An 18,226-nucleotide genomic window follows, 5' to 3' on the forward strand; every position below is an offset into this window, starting at 1 on the left:
CATACCACTACCATCTTATCAGCCTGCACCTACCTTTTCCCCAAGTAAGCTCCCTTAGATCAAGACATAGCACCTTCTGTGTTTATAGTCTTTCCTTTCCCTGTAAAAATAATTGCTGTTAGAAAGTGGGATAGAATATCATCAAAGATGACTTAATTAGTTATCTATGACAGTAAATACCTGTGCAAATATAATAAACATGCTACTTTTGCATGCAAAATCTTCAATTGCTGCCTGGTTTCATTGTTAAGTCCAAGACAAATAATTAATTGCAATGAAACAACAGTGAGAATTCTGTCTGTTAGGTCGAAGGAATCAAGATGCAGCATAACTTTCAAATCTATGAAAACTCAATGTTAATTCCTATTTTCTCACACCTGCACTATCCCAGTGGCACATGTAATCCAAGAGAGAGTTACCTTTCCAAATATTCATAACACAAATGTACATGATAGCTTTAGCTCAGATAAAGCCTATCTCCAAATAAAAGAAAGAAGAAAATATAGATAGTCTTTCCACTGGATGTCACTCTTAGCTTAGATCTGTGGTAGTTCAATACTAATACATCAACTACATAAACCTGATATCTGATTTTTTTTTCTTTAATATGCAGAGGTGTTAAGACTTTTTAAATTTATTTAGTCTTGTGGCCTTAAGAATTAAATTTTTAGAAAAAACAGTGCTTAAAATGTTAATGAGGATGATCTATGGAGTTAGTTTTTACTTGTGATTCTAGTATATTTCTGCATAGCGGATGAATCTGTTAGATGATACTTAATAATGTAGGGAAATACTTTCTGAGAGTCTCTGATATTAAAAGAATGTATTGGTATACATCTGTTGCAAAAATTCCACCATGCATAGCAGATCTGAAATTTCACAATAACTTCTGGTTTTCACCTGATGTTAAACCTTTCCTTATTTAGTCTCTTTGCTTATAATTTGATTTGTTTTTTTAGTAGAACTACAGAATAAAAATAGATTTGTAGTCCACTAAAATATCATTGTGTAGGTATACAGATGAAAAACTTCATTTTTGTCTTAAAACTTTATAAAACCGGTTTCTGTTCACATAAATTCAACACATGCTTTTAGTGTGCTTTTAGCCTCAAAAGATGGATTATATGCTGTATTCATTAGCATTTGTTCACATTTACTCTATTTTTAGCAGTGGATAAAATGACATGTAACTAAAATTGGAAAAAATGTTGCTCATATCCAACTTGCCTTTCAGTAGAAAAATCCAAATCCACTAAAGATAAAGATTTTCTGTTTTTTGCAGATTGTAGGCAAGAAATCCATGGGCTAGCTGGACAGTGAAGGATAGCTTTCCTTTTTCTGTTAGAGGGAAAAATGTCATATCCTGCTGTATAGTATCGTCATTCACTGATCCTTGACATTGTGGAACTTCCCTGTTTCTAGTTTACAGCGTTGCTTCCCCTGATTTCAGGGAGCATTCTCCTGTGGAGCCAGAAGACGCATCCTTCCCCAGACTAAAGGGTGTTCCAGCATAGTAATCCTATTTCTATTTTGAGAGCTTCTCGCTGCCCTTGAAACAGTAGGATCTCTGTGGATTGTAGTGTGATACTGTGGGATGGAGAGGATGCCAATACAGTGTTTGCATCTTCTAATCCTCTGCAGACACTCTGCATACATGACTATGCATTTATCTGTTTATTTGTAGCACGGATGCATCCAAAAATACATTCATCCTTTCTCCAGTGTAAGGTGAAGTGTGGGAGACATAGCTTTTCTGCAGTCCTGAGACAGAAGGGGTTGGCGTGGAATGGTCAAAATTATATCCCTTTCCGTCACCTGCTGTTCTCCTCAGGCCATTTTCTACATCCAGTATGCAAGAGAGAAGATCTGACCCTAAGTAAATATGCTCCTGAAAGTCGTTCTAGGTTATGCCAATGAGCTAAACTGCTTGTGAATTGAAGCGATGTTCTGTAATGGTCCATTAGAAGCAGCAATTTAAAATCTATCAGACAGGTTTTGTTTGCCTGTGTTCCATTAAGTTGTCACAGGATGCTTCTGGAGTTGTGGCATTTTATTTTGCAGTACTCGGCAGGGTCAGAACTGCATACAGCTGTCCCTTTATACTTCAATGACACAGCTCAGGTGTTTGGTTCTTTGGCTTGCCATGAACAGTGTCAGCGTTTGTTGGCCACAAAGGAGCTTTGAAATTAACATCCTTCCAAGGTGATTTGTGAAGTTCGTGTCTTTAATACTTAAATGTCAAATTGTTTTGATACAAAATCAGCACAGAGGGGCCAAAATTTATATGGATGCAGGAACCTCCCCTCCTCTCTCTGTGACCATGTGTTGCAGTAAACACATAGTCTAAAAGTGAAGCCCAAAAGTCTGAGTTTGGAACTTCTGTACTATGTTGTCCTTTGCTCCCAAGGTGCTAGTTTAAACAGTTAATGTGGTATGAACAGCCAGAAATGATACAGAGATGCAAGTATTCCAGTCTATTTTAAGCTACCTAGGATTTTCACTTGTCAGTAACATTTAGTCCATGTGAGTCCTGTAAATGCCCGATCAGTGTGTTTGTATTCTAGTCTCATCTGTGAGTTATTGTCCAAACATAAGCAGGTCTAAATTACTGCAGCTTACTTGTGGCCCTTGGCTGTCTTTCTCACAGCTTGCCTTAGTCTTTTAGGCACTGTCAAGGCTGATTTCTTATCAGTCTCAGCTAAAGAGCTGGGTGACAGTTGTGCGTGATCACACAACCCCCCTTACAGCTTCTGGAGTGGAGGACGAACGAAAGTATTAGTAAAGAGAAAATGGGATATTCCTGTACCTGTGGAACATCTGCCTGAACACCAAGAAACATCTCACCCAAAGAGAGCAAAAAAACTTAGATTATTTGTTGCAGTAACTCCATTAAATGCAGTGAAAAATACAGCATTATTTAGTCAGTACCAAATAGAGTGGTGACTTGGTATTGTGATTTGTTATGCTAACCCTAGAAAGGTTTTTCATTTCTGTTTGGAAGAATGTATTTTTAGGCACAAGAAGACAATACAGTCTTCATATTCATTTTTCTTTGATACTTCAATTGAAATGTTGGCAATGATCATGATTAATTTAATCGATGATGGTTTTTGAATATCTACATATGTACCATGTACATTTTACAATAGCCAGTTTAAAAAAAAAAAAAAGTTGCAGTATCTTCATGCCTGGTCTCCTGCTAAAAGAAAGGTGTTGCCCTGTTTAGGGCTAAAAAAGATGAACAAGGTAGCTTAAACAAACCATTTCCACTCTCTTGAATCCTTTAGTTCTCAAATTGTTATACTATCTTTTTTAAAAATCGTCATCTTCTGCATTCATTTTGTAAAGTTCACGTCCTCTGAAAGTTATGTGATGAGTGACCTCCCAGTTCTAGCTCTGCTCTGTTTCTCTTGGAGGAATTCTCAGTAAAACAGTGGCTATCAGAAATTGAGCCTTGCGCTGTTTTGAATTCTTGGCGTAGCGTATGAACTATCTACAGATAATTTAGAAGGTAGGTTTATCTATTTAACTCCTGCTGTATTTTGAAATGCAAAATAGAATTTTATCTTGAAAAACTTGTATTCTGAGCAGCTTAAATCTTCAGAGGTTCTCTCAGAATGTGCATTTGGGTCATTCACTCAAAAAGTCAAAACATGATCTGATCCAAAACAGGCTTTTACTGATAAGAGAAACTTTGAATATTTAGGCTGTTACATGCAGCTGGGAAAAATGTATGATAGTAATCCTAAAAACTTATTTTATCCATGTCATTACGTTCTCTTCCATAATCGCTTGATTTTCAGGAAGTGTGGTTACTCTGTCTTATCCCAAGTGTATGCTTGCATTAGGTATTGAAATGCAAATTGTCAATGGGTTTGCTTATGTCCTAATCCTGTAAGATCAGTCTTGTAATTTTTTTTCTGTTGAATAGGAGGAATTTTGTAAGTGTGATCTTCCCTCCTTTTCTTACCTTCCCCCTGGCAAAATAGAGACATGACCTGAACGGCATATTACAGCTCTACAGAACAGTTTTTGTGTCAGTGATTTTTAAAGGCAAGCTCTTAAGGGGTTATTTCAGTGGTATTCAGGATACTTGCTACATTCATGTCTGTGTTCATTCAGTAGACTTTAGGAAAAAAAGCCTTTATTTTAAGTTTATTTGTTTAAATTTCTAGTATTAAAGGCAGAACTGTGCATAACTGATAAAGAAAAATGATGTGGTTTGAGGATAATATCACAGATTGTGCTTGGTATTTGCTTCTGTGCTGAAATAACATCACTTAATGTGTGAATATTGTCTGAACTTTGCCTGAGGGAAGCTTGAGGAGTTGATGGAGTCATGCAGGCCTGGAGCTTAGCTGCAGATACAGTGATGCTTTTTCATGTGATCATGTAGATAAGTTGCTCCATTAAATACTGCTCATTTGTTAAGTTCTGTTATGCTTCAGTAATGGGGTATTTAGTGTTTCTCTCAGATTGTAACTGGCTTGTTTTTGTTTTAAACTTGAAGTTGCACTCTGTATTTTCTTGCATTTGGCGGCGCATGTCTTGCAGTATGTTTGAGAATGTGAAATCAGTTTTTGTAGAAGCAGCAGTGGACTGTCTAGGTACTGAAGAAAAAATATACTTATTAATATTTATCTGATGTAGCTTCTGGAGAGTAGTTGCTTCACCTGAAATAACTGGGTAAGTAAAAGCAAGGAAGGGAAGGAAGTCTTAAAGATACAAACTCAATAAGGTTCATAAATAGATGCTTAAACAAGAGAAAACAGTATGCATAAGGATCATGCTTTATCTCTTGCTCCTCTGGAAATTAATGGCAAGAATCTCCGTGAACTGCAGCAGAACTAGATTTTCCCTGAATCATGCAACATTTCATAACCAAATACTAGAGTGGCATTTAAATGTTTTTACCCATTAGCAACGTACAAATTTTCCTCCCACAGATACTGATCCAAACAGATGGACTCGCCCTAGTACAGTGAATCCCTGTGCTGGTACAGGAGTTGCTAAGAGTCAGATTGTCAGATCCTGATACAGCGTGCTATTCCAATTCACTGCGGGAATCATTTAAGAATGAAACATAATGCTCTATGGGAAATGATTTAGCTGGTCTAAGAAGAAAATATTCATATCAGAAAAGGCAGTACGCACTGTTGCTAACCACAGCTGTGCTATTTACATCATATAAAGAAAGAAGGCTGCCTCAGTGGTAGCTGAAGTATCGGGTAATTTCCTTAATTTGCAGCTAGGAGCAGATAACCTAGTAGGTCAGCTGTGTTCCTGGTACCAACAATAGGGCTCTAGGATGTGTGGAAAACCAGGGAGGAAGAAATGTGTCTGTTGGACATTGTATTTCAAGTATTTAGACACTGTATCTGTTTACAGGCACCTGCCTGTAATCCTCTTCTGACTAGTGCTCATCTGTAAAGGATATTAAAATTAAGCTTGGTATAGATGTCAATTTAGAAATGCTCTCCCTAGGTCGGGATTAAGATATATAGGTTAAATTGAATTGCTGCTATCTAGCCAGTGTTTATATGAATAAATGGAGAATATCCCTCTCTGCATTTGGCCAATCCAATAACATTTGCAAAAGTCAAACTTGCATTTTTTTAATTAAAGCAGGACATATAGTGATAAAAGCTAAGTATTTATGCTTTCATCCGAATTATCTACCAGAAAAAAGAATGATCAAACTCTTAATTCCTCTTGGGGGTCCCCTAAGAAAATGGAAGGATGGGACCTTTTGCATTAAAAGTAGCATCTACAGCATATTATGTGTTTCCTCCCATGTTTTGGTATATAAGGCATGTTGGTCAGAGTCCTTTCTATGTTATTAAGTACCTTTAAAAAGTCTGCCATTATTACAGCTTATCTGGATTTCCTTTTGGCTGTTTTGGCGCATTGCTGGCCATAAATGTCATCTTTTTCTTTGTTCTTGCATTTATAGTTTAAATTTGTACTCCTTTGCATTGCCTTCTCATATATTCATTTAGAACTGGTTGCTTTTGTTTGATCGTTCAAAAACGACAGTTTTTTTTTTTTTTTTTTTTAATCATTACTTTTAGTATCGTTGGACAATGAAGTTTTTTTGGCAGTGCTTGGGAGTTACAGCTACAGTTTTGGGCCATTTAAGTGGCCTAAATATACTGCAGACAATAGGATTTGTTTTTTTTCTTCGTTATTTCATTTCTTATATGTTCAACGTCTCATTGTGAGTGTAGAGCTTTTTCTGGAAGATACTGTTGTGAAAATAGGTGACAGCCTACTAATCCTTTCATGCCATAAGGAAGCTGGCAGTTGAAAGAACAGAAGAGGAAACTGCTTTTCTAGTTTGAAGTGGATTGCAGAACAAAACCCATGAGCCTGTGATATCTTATCCTAAGATATGTCCCCCCCCCCCCATCCCTTAGCCCTGTAATGATTGTTGAATTAAATTAATACTAAATTTTAGTAAGATATTCAGTCATAATTGCCAGGCTGAAATTTTGTTCTGGTCTCCAAAAGAAACATTGCTGGGATTTGCCTTTTTCTTTTTTTTTCTTTTTTCTTTTTCTTTTAGTGTTTACATAATTCTTTGATAGAAAACTAAAGCTAGAACAGACTTCTATACAAAGTCTCTGTCATAGAGCATTTTCCTTGGTTATTCAAGAAGCCCAGCCAAATTGATGACTGTACTGTTCAGTAAGAGAAGGTGCCTTTAGACATTCATTGAAATAAATTTTTATAAGAGGCTTATGTTAGTGATCATACTGATTTTTCTTATTTGTTAAGCATATGAAGAAATTATGTCAGATAATCTAAATGGAAAAAAAAAAAAAAAAAAAGACGTAGAGGTCTCAGAACCAATTTGTGTGGCAGGATCTAATAGTTTCCGCTTGGCTGCTTTATTATTTCTAGGTAATGCTGGTAACCTGCCTCTGAAGGAAGGCAGGTGGTACACACACTGGCCCCTTCTCCAAACAAATAGGACAAATCTCCTGCTTCTCTGCAGTCTAGCTATCATGACAGCATGTCTCCTAGGCTGTTTTCTTTGAGGAAAAAGTAGTTGTTGATATCATCTATGGTGCCAGCTATATACTTGAAAGCATGAACTCAAGATTCATTATTTTCTGAAACGTTCACTCATATGAATCTAATGGTCGTTTTTTGTTCAGCCGTCGCTTTCTTGCAGTGTCTCTAGTCCTGTTTTCTCCCTCACTGGCCTTATGGGAGATCGAAGGCTGTTTCATTAGAGCATAGTGGCACACTTCGCATTCAATCAAGAGTTCTTGGTGTGGCCAAAAAGTGAAGGGCTGAGTATGGAATATGAGAATGGGTCCTAAAGTATTCAAATGTGAATTTTTAAGATAATTTTTTTCCATGTGGCAATTAAAACAATAACCTTAAGACTCTACTTGAAACCAATGAAATTTGATTTCAAAGTTATTTTAAAGTAAATTCTGTAGCTTAAAAAAATGCTGCCTTTAAATTTAATTGTTTAATACATTCAAATTAACCAAGTAATTTGAAAAGAAAATTACTTTGAAATTTCTTTGAATCTTACTTCCATTGGTTTCTAATGGGACTTGAATTCTCTTCCAGATATAATCTGTTTCAAAAGAGTGGCTTCATGTTGCAGTAATCCTTATCATTACATTTCAAGGACTTAACTCCTTTTTTCGTTAACAATATACTCCTCTTGGCCACTGGTGCATAGCAGTTTCCTGTTTCAGTAGCAAGCTTCCCTTTAAAAATAACACCAAAGCTCTGTCAAGTTTGCCCAAGGGCATATCTTGATGACTAAACTGAAGATTATTGACTATCTGCAGTGTTTCCAACATGCAGAAGGGGTTACAAAATCCTAGGGTTTTTCTGCTTTCCTGCGGCCTAAGCAAAACATCTTGGGGGCTGGAGAATAAGGTTGAGAAGACAGATTTTTGGCAGCAATTGTTGCACTCGACATTTAAGGAAAGGCTGAGTGGGGCTGCAGCACTACTAACTTTTGTCAAGAAGACTGTATGCAGTATTTCCAGGCAGATGGTTCAAAACGCTGCCATACAGCCTGGGAGAAATTCTGCTGGTTTCGTGCTGTATGAGAAGATTGTTTCCGGTGCCTGATGCTGGTACATGAATGACTGTTTTATAGTGTATTCAGAATGAGTCCCGATCCTCAAATACAATGAGTAAAACATACCTTAGTGCTTTTCTATTTCAGTGCCATTCTAAAAACTGTGATTAAGTATGTGTAGCTGGTTCTGCAGTGTGTGCAAAGACTAAACCTGCAGAGTTTCACATAAGACCATTCATGTGTTTTTTCTTTGGTTTAGAAAAGAAGTACAGTGAGTGAGGACATGACAAACCTGCTTGCTTTTGTAACTGGGAAGGCAGTTAGTAGCCTTCCAAGAAAATGACCATTCTGCTTCAACTGAGCATTAACAGAAAACAAGTCTTGTTCCATTCACCATGAAATAATAATATTATGTTGTCTTTGTTAATTTGGTCTTTGATTTTATGTATTGATTCATTAAAGAAAAATAAAGGTTGTCAGTTGTCTTGTGTATGATAGAAAAAACTACTGCAGAATCTCTGAAGCTAGTTACCATTCTTGCATTAATTTAGAGAGATGTTATTTTTCTTTATACAATTTTTTTTTTTTTTAGTTGCTCTGTATATTCCCCTTCATTAATTTAGGAGCTTTTTTGACTGTATTCTGTTCCTTCCTAGATTTTCCCGATTCTCTTCCCCCCCCACCATTTAACCCAGATGGGTTGCTAGCCTTGATGCCAGTGTATGACTGCATCTCCTTGTGAATTCCTGTTCAACTCGGGTCCAGCTGATCACTGAGTTGTGGTTGGAGGACCTTTGCTGGGGCTATGATTGCCTTGATAACTGAGTGCATTGATTAGAGGAGAAACAGCTGCCTTTTCTGTCCTTTATTCTAGTGGTCCTTTAAAGATTGGCCCGGTGTCAGAGCCTGTTTGGGTGTCGTTGCTTAGGCTGACTAACATAGCTGGGTCCACACAAGCTCCTGGCATACGCAATGGACTGTATCCTCCTTAGTAAAAAAATCTCTTCTTCAGTTAACCCTGTGTGCCTGCGGTACAGACCTCTATTGTTTATATTGCTGCATTGCATATAGTTTGAAAACGGGCTATTGGCCAATAGCAGTCTGCATTATGGAAAGTGATTCTTTCTGAGCTACACTTTGAGAGAATATTATTTTTTAAAGTGAAAGATATTTTATCCATTAGTATCTAACAGTTCTGTAGTTACTTGACTGGTGATGCGGATGCTCACCCATGTATTTATGCTGGCTCCATAAAACAGGATGGAGGAAGATGTGAAATAACTATGAATGTGCACAGACAGCCACTGGCAGTTCTTCCTGCCTCCAGGATTGAAAGGCAAAAAAAGTTCTTACTAAAAAGCCACGTTAGAGGGTGTCAAAATTGGCATTTTTATTCAGACAGCAACCATATATTTCAGATATAACTGGATGTTAGAACACTAAATTGATCCAATAGTTGAACTGAGTGCTGCAACGCATATAACATGTTGCATTTACTTAGTTATATGCTCTGCCCAATAAAGCAGAATGTTAATCTTCATTCTGAATATCTCAAATGCAGCTTTAGACTACTTTGCAAATCTAACTGCAAGCACCTGGAGTAGTCATCCTGATTACAGGTGCTTTGGGTAGCAGCATCTTTATATAAATGGCACACTCAGGTTAATGAATGATGCTGTAACTCTCCTCTAGTTGCAGAGCAGGAAACTCAAAACTCTGGATCACATTTATAATACAACTTGTACTTTATAGCACCAAGACTTGTTTCTGATGTGGGTATATGCCTGCAAGTCTTGGCTTGCATTTAAGAGATGTACTTTTTTTTTTTTTTTTTTTTTAAAGCAGCAGTAGTAGTATCTGTTCATCTGATAACAGAGGCACTGGCCAAAACCAGCAGGTTTTGGCCAGTTGCTGTGTCGTAGTTAGATTCAGCTAGATTGGAATAATTGCCCCAATAGCATTTAGTTAACGGTGAGTGGCAGACAGGCCTCAGACATAGCTGAATGCTCTGCAGTCTTGTAAAGAGGTGATACTGTTACGAAGTGGCTGCCAGTGCTGGAACAGGCACTGTCACAGCAATACCAGGACGCTTGCTCCTTCCATCAGGGTGTTTCCTTGCTGGGGAAAGCACCCCCTTCCCCTGGCTCTCTTAACTGCAGAAATGGGTTTGAGTTGTGTGGTATGGTCAGCACAACAGGTTTGGTTTATAGCCTTGATTTAGGCTGAGGTGATCAAATGCAGGGCTGCATGGGAGGTACTCTGAAATAGCATGATTGCCATATCTTATTATTCCTTTTCCCATTTTTTGGCCCTCTGTTTTGCTGCCTGTGTATCTCCCTTTCTCCATTCCAGTCTCCTCTGAAATAAAAACCCCACCCCTAACTTCTCTTTCCCCATTGATCATAATTTTGCTACATAAGTACCCAGATTTGGGATTTCTGATGACGCTACCTAGGTAATCTCAGCCTTCTGTGATATTACCAATAGTTACCTAGGTGCTGTTGGTCTTGCACAGCTCTACTCGCCACAAGGTCCCCGGTATTCTCCTCCAGTTATCTGTGAAGTTTGGCCATTTTTCATGTAGCTTCCCCTTAACCACCTGCAAAACCCAGCCACTCTTCATGGCACTGTCTGTAACTTTTGGTGGCTTCTCACACTGTTATGTAACCTTTGGTAGTTTCGCCTGTCATAATCAGTAATTTTCCATGTCCTGTTCAGTTAGTTTAACCTCAAGCCAGGGTCTAGTCAGAGGCCTAGTTATTCGCCTGCAGCTCTAGTAGATAATATGTGATAAACTATGTGCTTCTGCATTCCTCTTTGCAGGCAGCATGGCTTCTCAAAGAAAGAAAAATTATATATATATATATATATATATAAATAAAAAATATATATGCTTTTATATATATGTATGTGTATGTATATGTATATATATGTATCTTATATATATTCATCATGTAAGAGTCTACAAAAGGCTTTCTGTTTGCCCAGCAACCTGGACAAGTGAAATAAAACTGTCAGGGCATGCTACTGAGCACTGAAGCCCTACAAACATCCCATTTGGTCAGTTCTGCTGGAACGCTGCTGTAGTTGTTATATCTGTCCATACTTGTGAACCTGCCAGGCATTTTATGGGAAAATCAGCATGAGTATTTGTGTAATGCTGCTTCACGTTTCCGTTCTTGAACACAATGACTTCAGGGTTCAGGCTGAAGACATCAATGTTGCCACCAGTGCTGAGTGCAAGAGGGACAATGAGATGATCTGCTGTGGAGTAAATCACCTACTCTTATAATCCACATTTTCTGGGCAAGGAGATATCTTTAAGAAATGAGATTTTAGAACTGTTAGAAAAAGAAGGTAGAATTTGAGGCACACCCAAGGAATAAGTCTATGTAAATTGCACATGAATAAGTACAAAACTAGATTTCATTGCCAAGAAAGTAGCAATTACAGCTTATGGTAGTGCTGAATACTTGCTTCTTAGAAGTTTTGTGGGATTTCTGAGCGCCTTTGAAAACCAATTCTTTTGAGATTTCATGGAGTTTACACTAACAAACCTGAAGAGCCCACATTTGAAATAATTACAATGTATATGCCTATTCTTAGGGTCAGTATATCAGCAGTGACTTCTAATTGAGAACAGTAAATACAGAATCTCTTTTACTTTTTAATGGGAATAAATGTTTCACAGTTGGCTAAAACAGGTTAAAAGCTACTTTAATCCTTCATCACTGTAGTTTGTTTATTTTAAGTAGAAGCTTAAAGATTTTGGGGCTCACGGAGATCCTGGTATTTCACAAGCCATTCTGTCTTTTCTAGAGGTAGCTGGTACTTGGTGAAAGACAGGATCCCTGTTCCAAAGGTTTCACAGGCTAATATAAATGATTCTGCTAAATATTCAGGATGATCTGAATGAGGTCTTTCAAAACAGTCAGCAAGAGAAAGGTCAGTTATAATATTGATAAAATCATGTGCATAGAATAAAGATACATTAATATTCATAAGACTGGAGAATGAATATTTAATCATTATAGTTTTGCTCAGACAATACCATTTCCAGAAATTTCAAAGAGAGTGCTATGAATCCTTAAATTAGCTTATACCATGGTTTTCTAAACTTAGTGATCTTGGGCACAGCCTATCAAATGAGGTGACAGGAGCTACTCCTAACAGTGCAAGGAGGGAAGTGACGTTAGTCTGTTAAGACCTCATTTAACATGATTTTGAAATAGCTTCTATGTTGCAGTTTGGGAACTGGTGAATGGTAGTTTTGGGAGACATTGTAAAAATAACATTATCAATCTGAATAGACATGAATGCTCATAAGTGAATTTTTACTTTGTTTTTATCCCAAAGCTGTGATTCAGTAAGTAATACATATATAAGGAAGTTGTGTGTTTGGGGAGAAAAATGGTCAGCATAGCAAATTGAAGTCTTGGTTTAAAAAGAAAAATCCCCATCCTTTTTCCTCTGTCAAGGCATAGTCCAAATTCAGTATAGTATCTATGTTTCTTAATACAATCATCATCCAGGACTTACATTAATGATTAGTTCCCCAAGTCTTTATCATGCAGACTGCTGTTTTTCCTGATCCCAGTTTCTTAAGTGTCTGCGGCAACTGTAGCACATTTTTCCCCATGTAGAAATAAGCAATATCAAGAAACTATTAAGAAAATATCCCTCCTCCTCCCCTCCCCCCCCAATTACTACAATATCCAGAAAATTTGGTTACATACTACATTTTCACTGTGTTTGTCAGCACTGCCTGACTGCAGGATTGCACACAGATTAGCACCAGCGCTTTTTTGCTGCATGAAAGCAAGTCTTTTACTGCTGTAATCTCTCCAATCAATCTTGCAGTTTCTTGGTGTAATTCAATTTTGATCAAATTTTACCAACAACTGTTTAGAAAGCAAATGAAGGAGAGGTCTAAACTGCAAAGAAACCAGAAAGCAGCCACGCTGTCTCAGGAAGGTAATTTTCCCTCTCTCTAATAGATCTAAAAATACACTTAAAGACTTCTTGAAAGGAACCATAGAGTGGGCTACAAATAGTAAGTGCTTGTGTTTGAAGACTATCGCTGCTTCATTAGCATGACAACGCCTGTTCACCTTGCTTTGGCAGGTTCTGGGAAACACTGCTCCTAGTGTTAGCAACAGTCTCAGAGCTGTGCTGTTTTTTTAACCCAAATCTCAACTCCAATTCATCGTTCTGAATAATTCTTTGTGACTAGCAGGCTGATCAGAAAAGGATTGAAAATTAAAGATACCACATGACTGGAAGTTATTAGCGGAAAAACGTGATGCACCTGCAAGCATCCGATTCTGGTAATCACTAACAGAGCCTTATAGCTGGGAAAATCAGTTCACTTTCCAAGACAATCGTATTTTCTCTGCCGGCTGCGATGGTTCACTATTGAATATGAATCCAAACAGCTCTGTCTGCTCTGTTTTCTGCTCTTGATTCCTCTGTGTTTGGAAAAAAAATACAACGGAGTGTGAAGTAGCAGGGTGATGGAGTTCCTGTGAGAGTGCTGCTGAAAGCAGTGCCACATTCCTGACGTGACAGTAAAGATGCAGCATGGGGTAGGGCTCCAAGGAATAAATCCTGCAACCACATCAGCAGTGGCTGCAGCTTGGACAGGTGTCTTAGGACAGGATCTTAGGTAGCACGTTGGAAACTGGTGTATGGAGCAGCAAGCAGATCCACAAAGGTCGAAAAGGTTGAAAGCAATTGTTTGAGGGTATTCTGTTCTGTTTCTTTGGGTTTATTATTGCATCATGTATAAAATGCCCATAGACTTTGAAAGTAGCATCTACATATGGCTCAATTAGCATTTTTAGAAGGATGAACAAATTTCCTTCTAGTGTCACAGACTCCAAGTACAGGGGTAGAGAATGACTCATAGATCTCCTTAGGTAGATGAAAATATCCAGTTCTGGGAACTCTTCAGAAATGTTTCTGATTGTTCTTTGTCATCCTTCAAATAGCTCTATTGTTTTTCCTGTTTTCCAGAATGATTTTTGATATGGGTTGACATCTAAAGTAAGAGATTTAATTTATTATTTTGATTCAGGGCAGTCATATGAGAAAAATGTTTTTAGTCGTCTATAATCTCACAGTTTCTGTCTTAGGAAAATTGCTGAACTTTTACCTATACGGCAGAGAGTTGACTTTGCAACCTTCAGGAAAGGGAATTGTCATATGTTGTTCTTCCACAGGCTAGATTATTGTTCGCAGTGGGTGTACTTCTGATGTTTTTTTTTTTTTTGTAATGTGTGCGTTCTGCAACATGCAGAACATGGTATTGTTTAGAAGAATTAAATGCTCCAAGGTCCCCATGTTCGGACAGCAAAACCATTCAAAGTTCCTTTAAGAATAGCATATACACCTTTTGCATGGTTTTATTATATTTTAATACCTTATCACTTTACTTTCCTGTGTCAAAGAACGTGATGTAAAAAGCACTTTCTTAGAACATGTCTGTTTGCTTCAAATGGCATAGCTTGCATATGAGTAAACAGAATGCTTGCCTTTTGGCATAGGTCTCCTAACTAGTTTTTAAGTATTATGGGGAGCTCTGAGATGTTTACTGCATAGATACCTCAGAAATACATGACTTGTAACATGTTTTGGTAGCATTGAACAAGTCTTTTAAGATCGGGGTCTTGCTCTATGTGGCACTGTACAGTCCCTAGGGTAATGGCTAGACCATGTCTGAAAGAGCATGAAGTCTAACTAGACAAAACAGATTAAAAAAAAAAACAAAAAACTGAAGGAAGATCCTTCTTGCACAGATGGAGACGTCAGGGCCATGGGGGAACTTGGTGGCAAAGCTAGATATTGGATTCAGATTTTGATAGTGTTAGTTTTACAACCTTTACCATGAAAATACCTTTCTATTTTAGTTCATTTTAGACAAAGGCCTCTCTTTTATTTCTTATTCAAAATCTGATTGAAACCAGTGCTTACCAGAGTAAAAGCTAGAACTGAGTTCTGTAAATCTGTAATCATCATTTTCTGTTTTTTAATGAGAGTATGAAATACACTTTTTTTTTTCTTTTAAATGGCTAAAGTTACAGAATATTTTGCAATTACTAGGAAGTAGAACTGTTTTGGAGGAAGAGAATGAAGTACGCTTGCTTGTGTTGATATGTATCTGAAGTATTATCAGGAAGAAACAAACATTAGATCACAGAGTCAAAAATTGAATAGAGATGTACTTTGTGTATCACAACTTTTATAATATTAGTTATCAGTAAAATGTTTTTCTTTAAAACATGTTAATTCCTGAGAGTATTCAGTGTGTTCATAAGTTTAATTGTTTCAGGAATCATTTGAACAGATTTTGGGAAAACACGCTACTATGCATATTTAAAATTGTGATAACTTTCTTCTCATTTTTCTCAAACTTCTTTGGTTTATGAAATTAGTCAAGTACTGAACCACTTCAAACTTCAGAGTGCAAACTCTCTGTAATTTACTTGTTGAGGCATAAGTGCATACAAAATCAGTTTATCCTTATGCACATCTAGCCGAAACGTCATGTATCAAAACAGAATTGCCATATTCTAGGAAAAAATCTTGGTCAGCTCTAAATATGAACTTCCCAGTATTTTCAAGAAGGGTTTTATACTGCTGATTTTCCCCCTTCCTGCCCCCCCCCTCCAAGTTTGCTAAAGACAATCAAGCATTTCCTTTGTTTTTTAATGGGCTCTGCATCCAACTCCTAAGGCTAGATACCTAAAATAACTCATGCCACAAATGGTTTCACAGTCATTAATAATGGATTTGTGCACAAATCCTAACTAGAAATTTGATCTGAATGAGGTATCCAGGAGAACATCACAGTTGTGTTTAATTATTCAGAGCACAAGATAGGGCATCTACACCCACAAAAGTCTTTGGCATCTTTCCCTGTTTCCTATTCTGCACATAAGTCCTGTTTGCTTTTCTCTCCACTGTGTTATGGGATACTGTCCCTGTTTTATTGGGAGGGTATTTTGGGGTTAGTTTTGGGGAAAGGTTCCTGTGGAAATCAGTGAATGACTTCCAGCTGAGGCTAAAATTCAAGAATTGGAGTTGACTGCACAAGAACTGTGAAAAACATGAAAGTGATGCACCTAGTCCTTAGCAGATGACAGGATAACAGAGAACTGTATCAGCAGATAGAAGCAGAACTGGTAGGTGCTGGAGCAGCAGTACAAAGGCCTGGGGGATATATATTCTGGTGATCCTGAGAGAGTACAGAAAAGCCCATGTCTTCAAGGCCTGTCATGGTCTTTTGTAGCATAGGCAGGGAACTTTCCAAATGCCACATTCACTTTCTGAACTGGAGATGAGAAGAGCCCATAGACGGTGTGGTACATGCACATAATAGCAGATCTGGCATAATAAAGATTCTCCTAGAATAAGGCTGAACTTTCAGAATATCTTGATTAGCTTTCTGCTGACAGATAGCTGTGCACTGGAACAGTGCTTTTTATCACTTCTTTTAATCCTGCCTTTTTACTTAGGTGCCCTAAAATGGGATTTATTGTCTTACAGCTGTAGACTTTGTTTTGGTCATTCACCCAGGATATGAGAGACCTGATGCAATTGTTTTTTCTGCCTCAAACCTTGATGAATTTCAGATACATTTCTCCAGCCTCCAGAAAAGTCTCTTTACCAGGTAATATGCCCTTCATGGGTGGAGTTGCTAATCAGAGGTAAAACTCATGGATTGTGTTAAAGCTATGCCTCTGAGCAGGAAGAAAAAGGGCAAGATTGTGTGGACTGTAGAGAGAAGGATGCCTGAATCCATATCCTAGTGATGAGAGCACTTACATGAAGGAGAGCAGACCTGGCTTCCAGTCCTTTCTCCAAAGTGTATTTATTCATTTTATGCTAAATATTCACTGGGTAAAATGCTTGGGTATAGATATCAGTTTGTGATTCTGATTGGGTAGGAAAGATCAAACATAGGATTCAGAGAAGTTCAGAGCTTGAAAAGAGGGAGGCTGCTCTGCGTTGGCACATGTGCAGGATATTGGACAATTGGGGTGCTTTACTGAAAAAATGGCGAAAAATGGATTTTCAGTAGCCATGGAGGATTTCAAATGGCTTGTGCTATGTTTCCAATGAGGATTGATAAAGACATTTTATTTCAGATGTTTTCCAAGGTTGTAATAGTGGTTCACACTTTGCAATAGGAACAATTAACTACCTATATATAGTGACTTTGTGAGAAATCAAAGACAAAATAAATGGACCAGTTTATGTAACAGTTATGCACAGAGAATGCTGACATTCTGTAAACTTTCTGGTGGGGAAAAAAGAGCTGGGAATACGGTGTTTTTCTGGAAATTAGTTTGGCAAGCAGTTTATTTCAGTGTATTCCTGTGCAATTCTTCCCATTATGATGGCTAGCCTATTGCTACAATTTAATGTGATTTTATAACCTGAGTATAAGCATTGATTTGGCTGTAATTCTGCATGCAAGCTTTTGTAGTGCTAGGATGCTTCTTGCCCCTAAAAACTGCAGTTGGATCACTTGGCTGGTTGTCAAGAGTTCCCCTGTTAACAAAAGGAGGATTGGGGGCTTTAGGAAAGTTTTGTATTCCTCAAACCTGTAATCATCTTTTATGCCTATCCTTCTGGAAGGAAGATAAACACAGTGTGGAAGACCCTAACCTTCTTACTGACCTCCTTTAGAATTGACAAAGTGATAATTCCCATGCCAAGGTTGCTCGTGCACTCACTGATGTTTTGCAACATGTAAAGCATCAGGTCATGAAAAGAAGTTTGTACAGCAGATCTTAATCTGTATTTACATTCCCTTTTTACAGCCCTCATGGTGATATTCTCAGGGACAGATTCTATACACAGCCTCATTATCTTGGTTTTAGGAGTTTTCATGCAGGTGGCTTATGTGGAAGGTTTTGGTATACTCCTGGAGGCAGTCTGGACTCCTTGTCCTCAGATTCACTCTCTTGAGGAGTTATTTTAGGCTACTTAAAAGAGAGAGAGATATGTGGATTGTGCTTCCGTGATCTTCCGTACCGTAATCCTGTTTCCTCAGGTATAGCCTAATCCTTAAAGTTCTGTGATGCAGACAGGCAGGGCTTCCTGCTCTCTCCTTTACCGGACTGATTTTGCTGCATTATCAGCAGCAGACTGTTTACTAGGAAGGAT

General features: G+C 37.8%; 1 long non-coding RNA gene across 1 annotated transcript in view; it reads left to right on the plus strand.

The window, feature by feature from the left end:
- LOC136992072 (uncharacterized) overlaps positions 1-8,442 on the plus strand; it is a 29,096-nt gene extending 20,654 nt beyond the window's left edge. Inside the window, exon 4 of the long non-coding RNA XR_010884082.1 lies at positions 8,313-8,442. This is a non-coding gene — a long non-coding RNA (uncharacterized lncRNA). The remainder of the gene's footprint in view (positions 1-8,312) is intronic.
- The last annotated feature ends 9,784 nt before the right edge of the window (positions 8,443-18,226 follow it).

Source organism: Apteryx mantelli, chromosome 4 (genome assembly GCF_036417845.1).
Source record: "Apteryx mantelli isolate bAptMan1 chromosome 4, bAptMan1.hap1, whole genome shotgun sequence".
NCBI lineage: Eukaryota > Metazoa > Chordata > Aves > Apterygiformes > Apterygidae > Apteryx > Apteryx mantelli.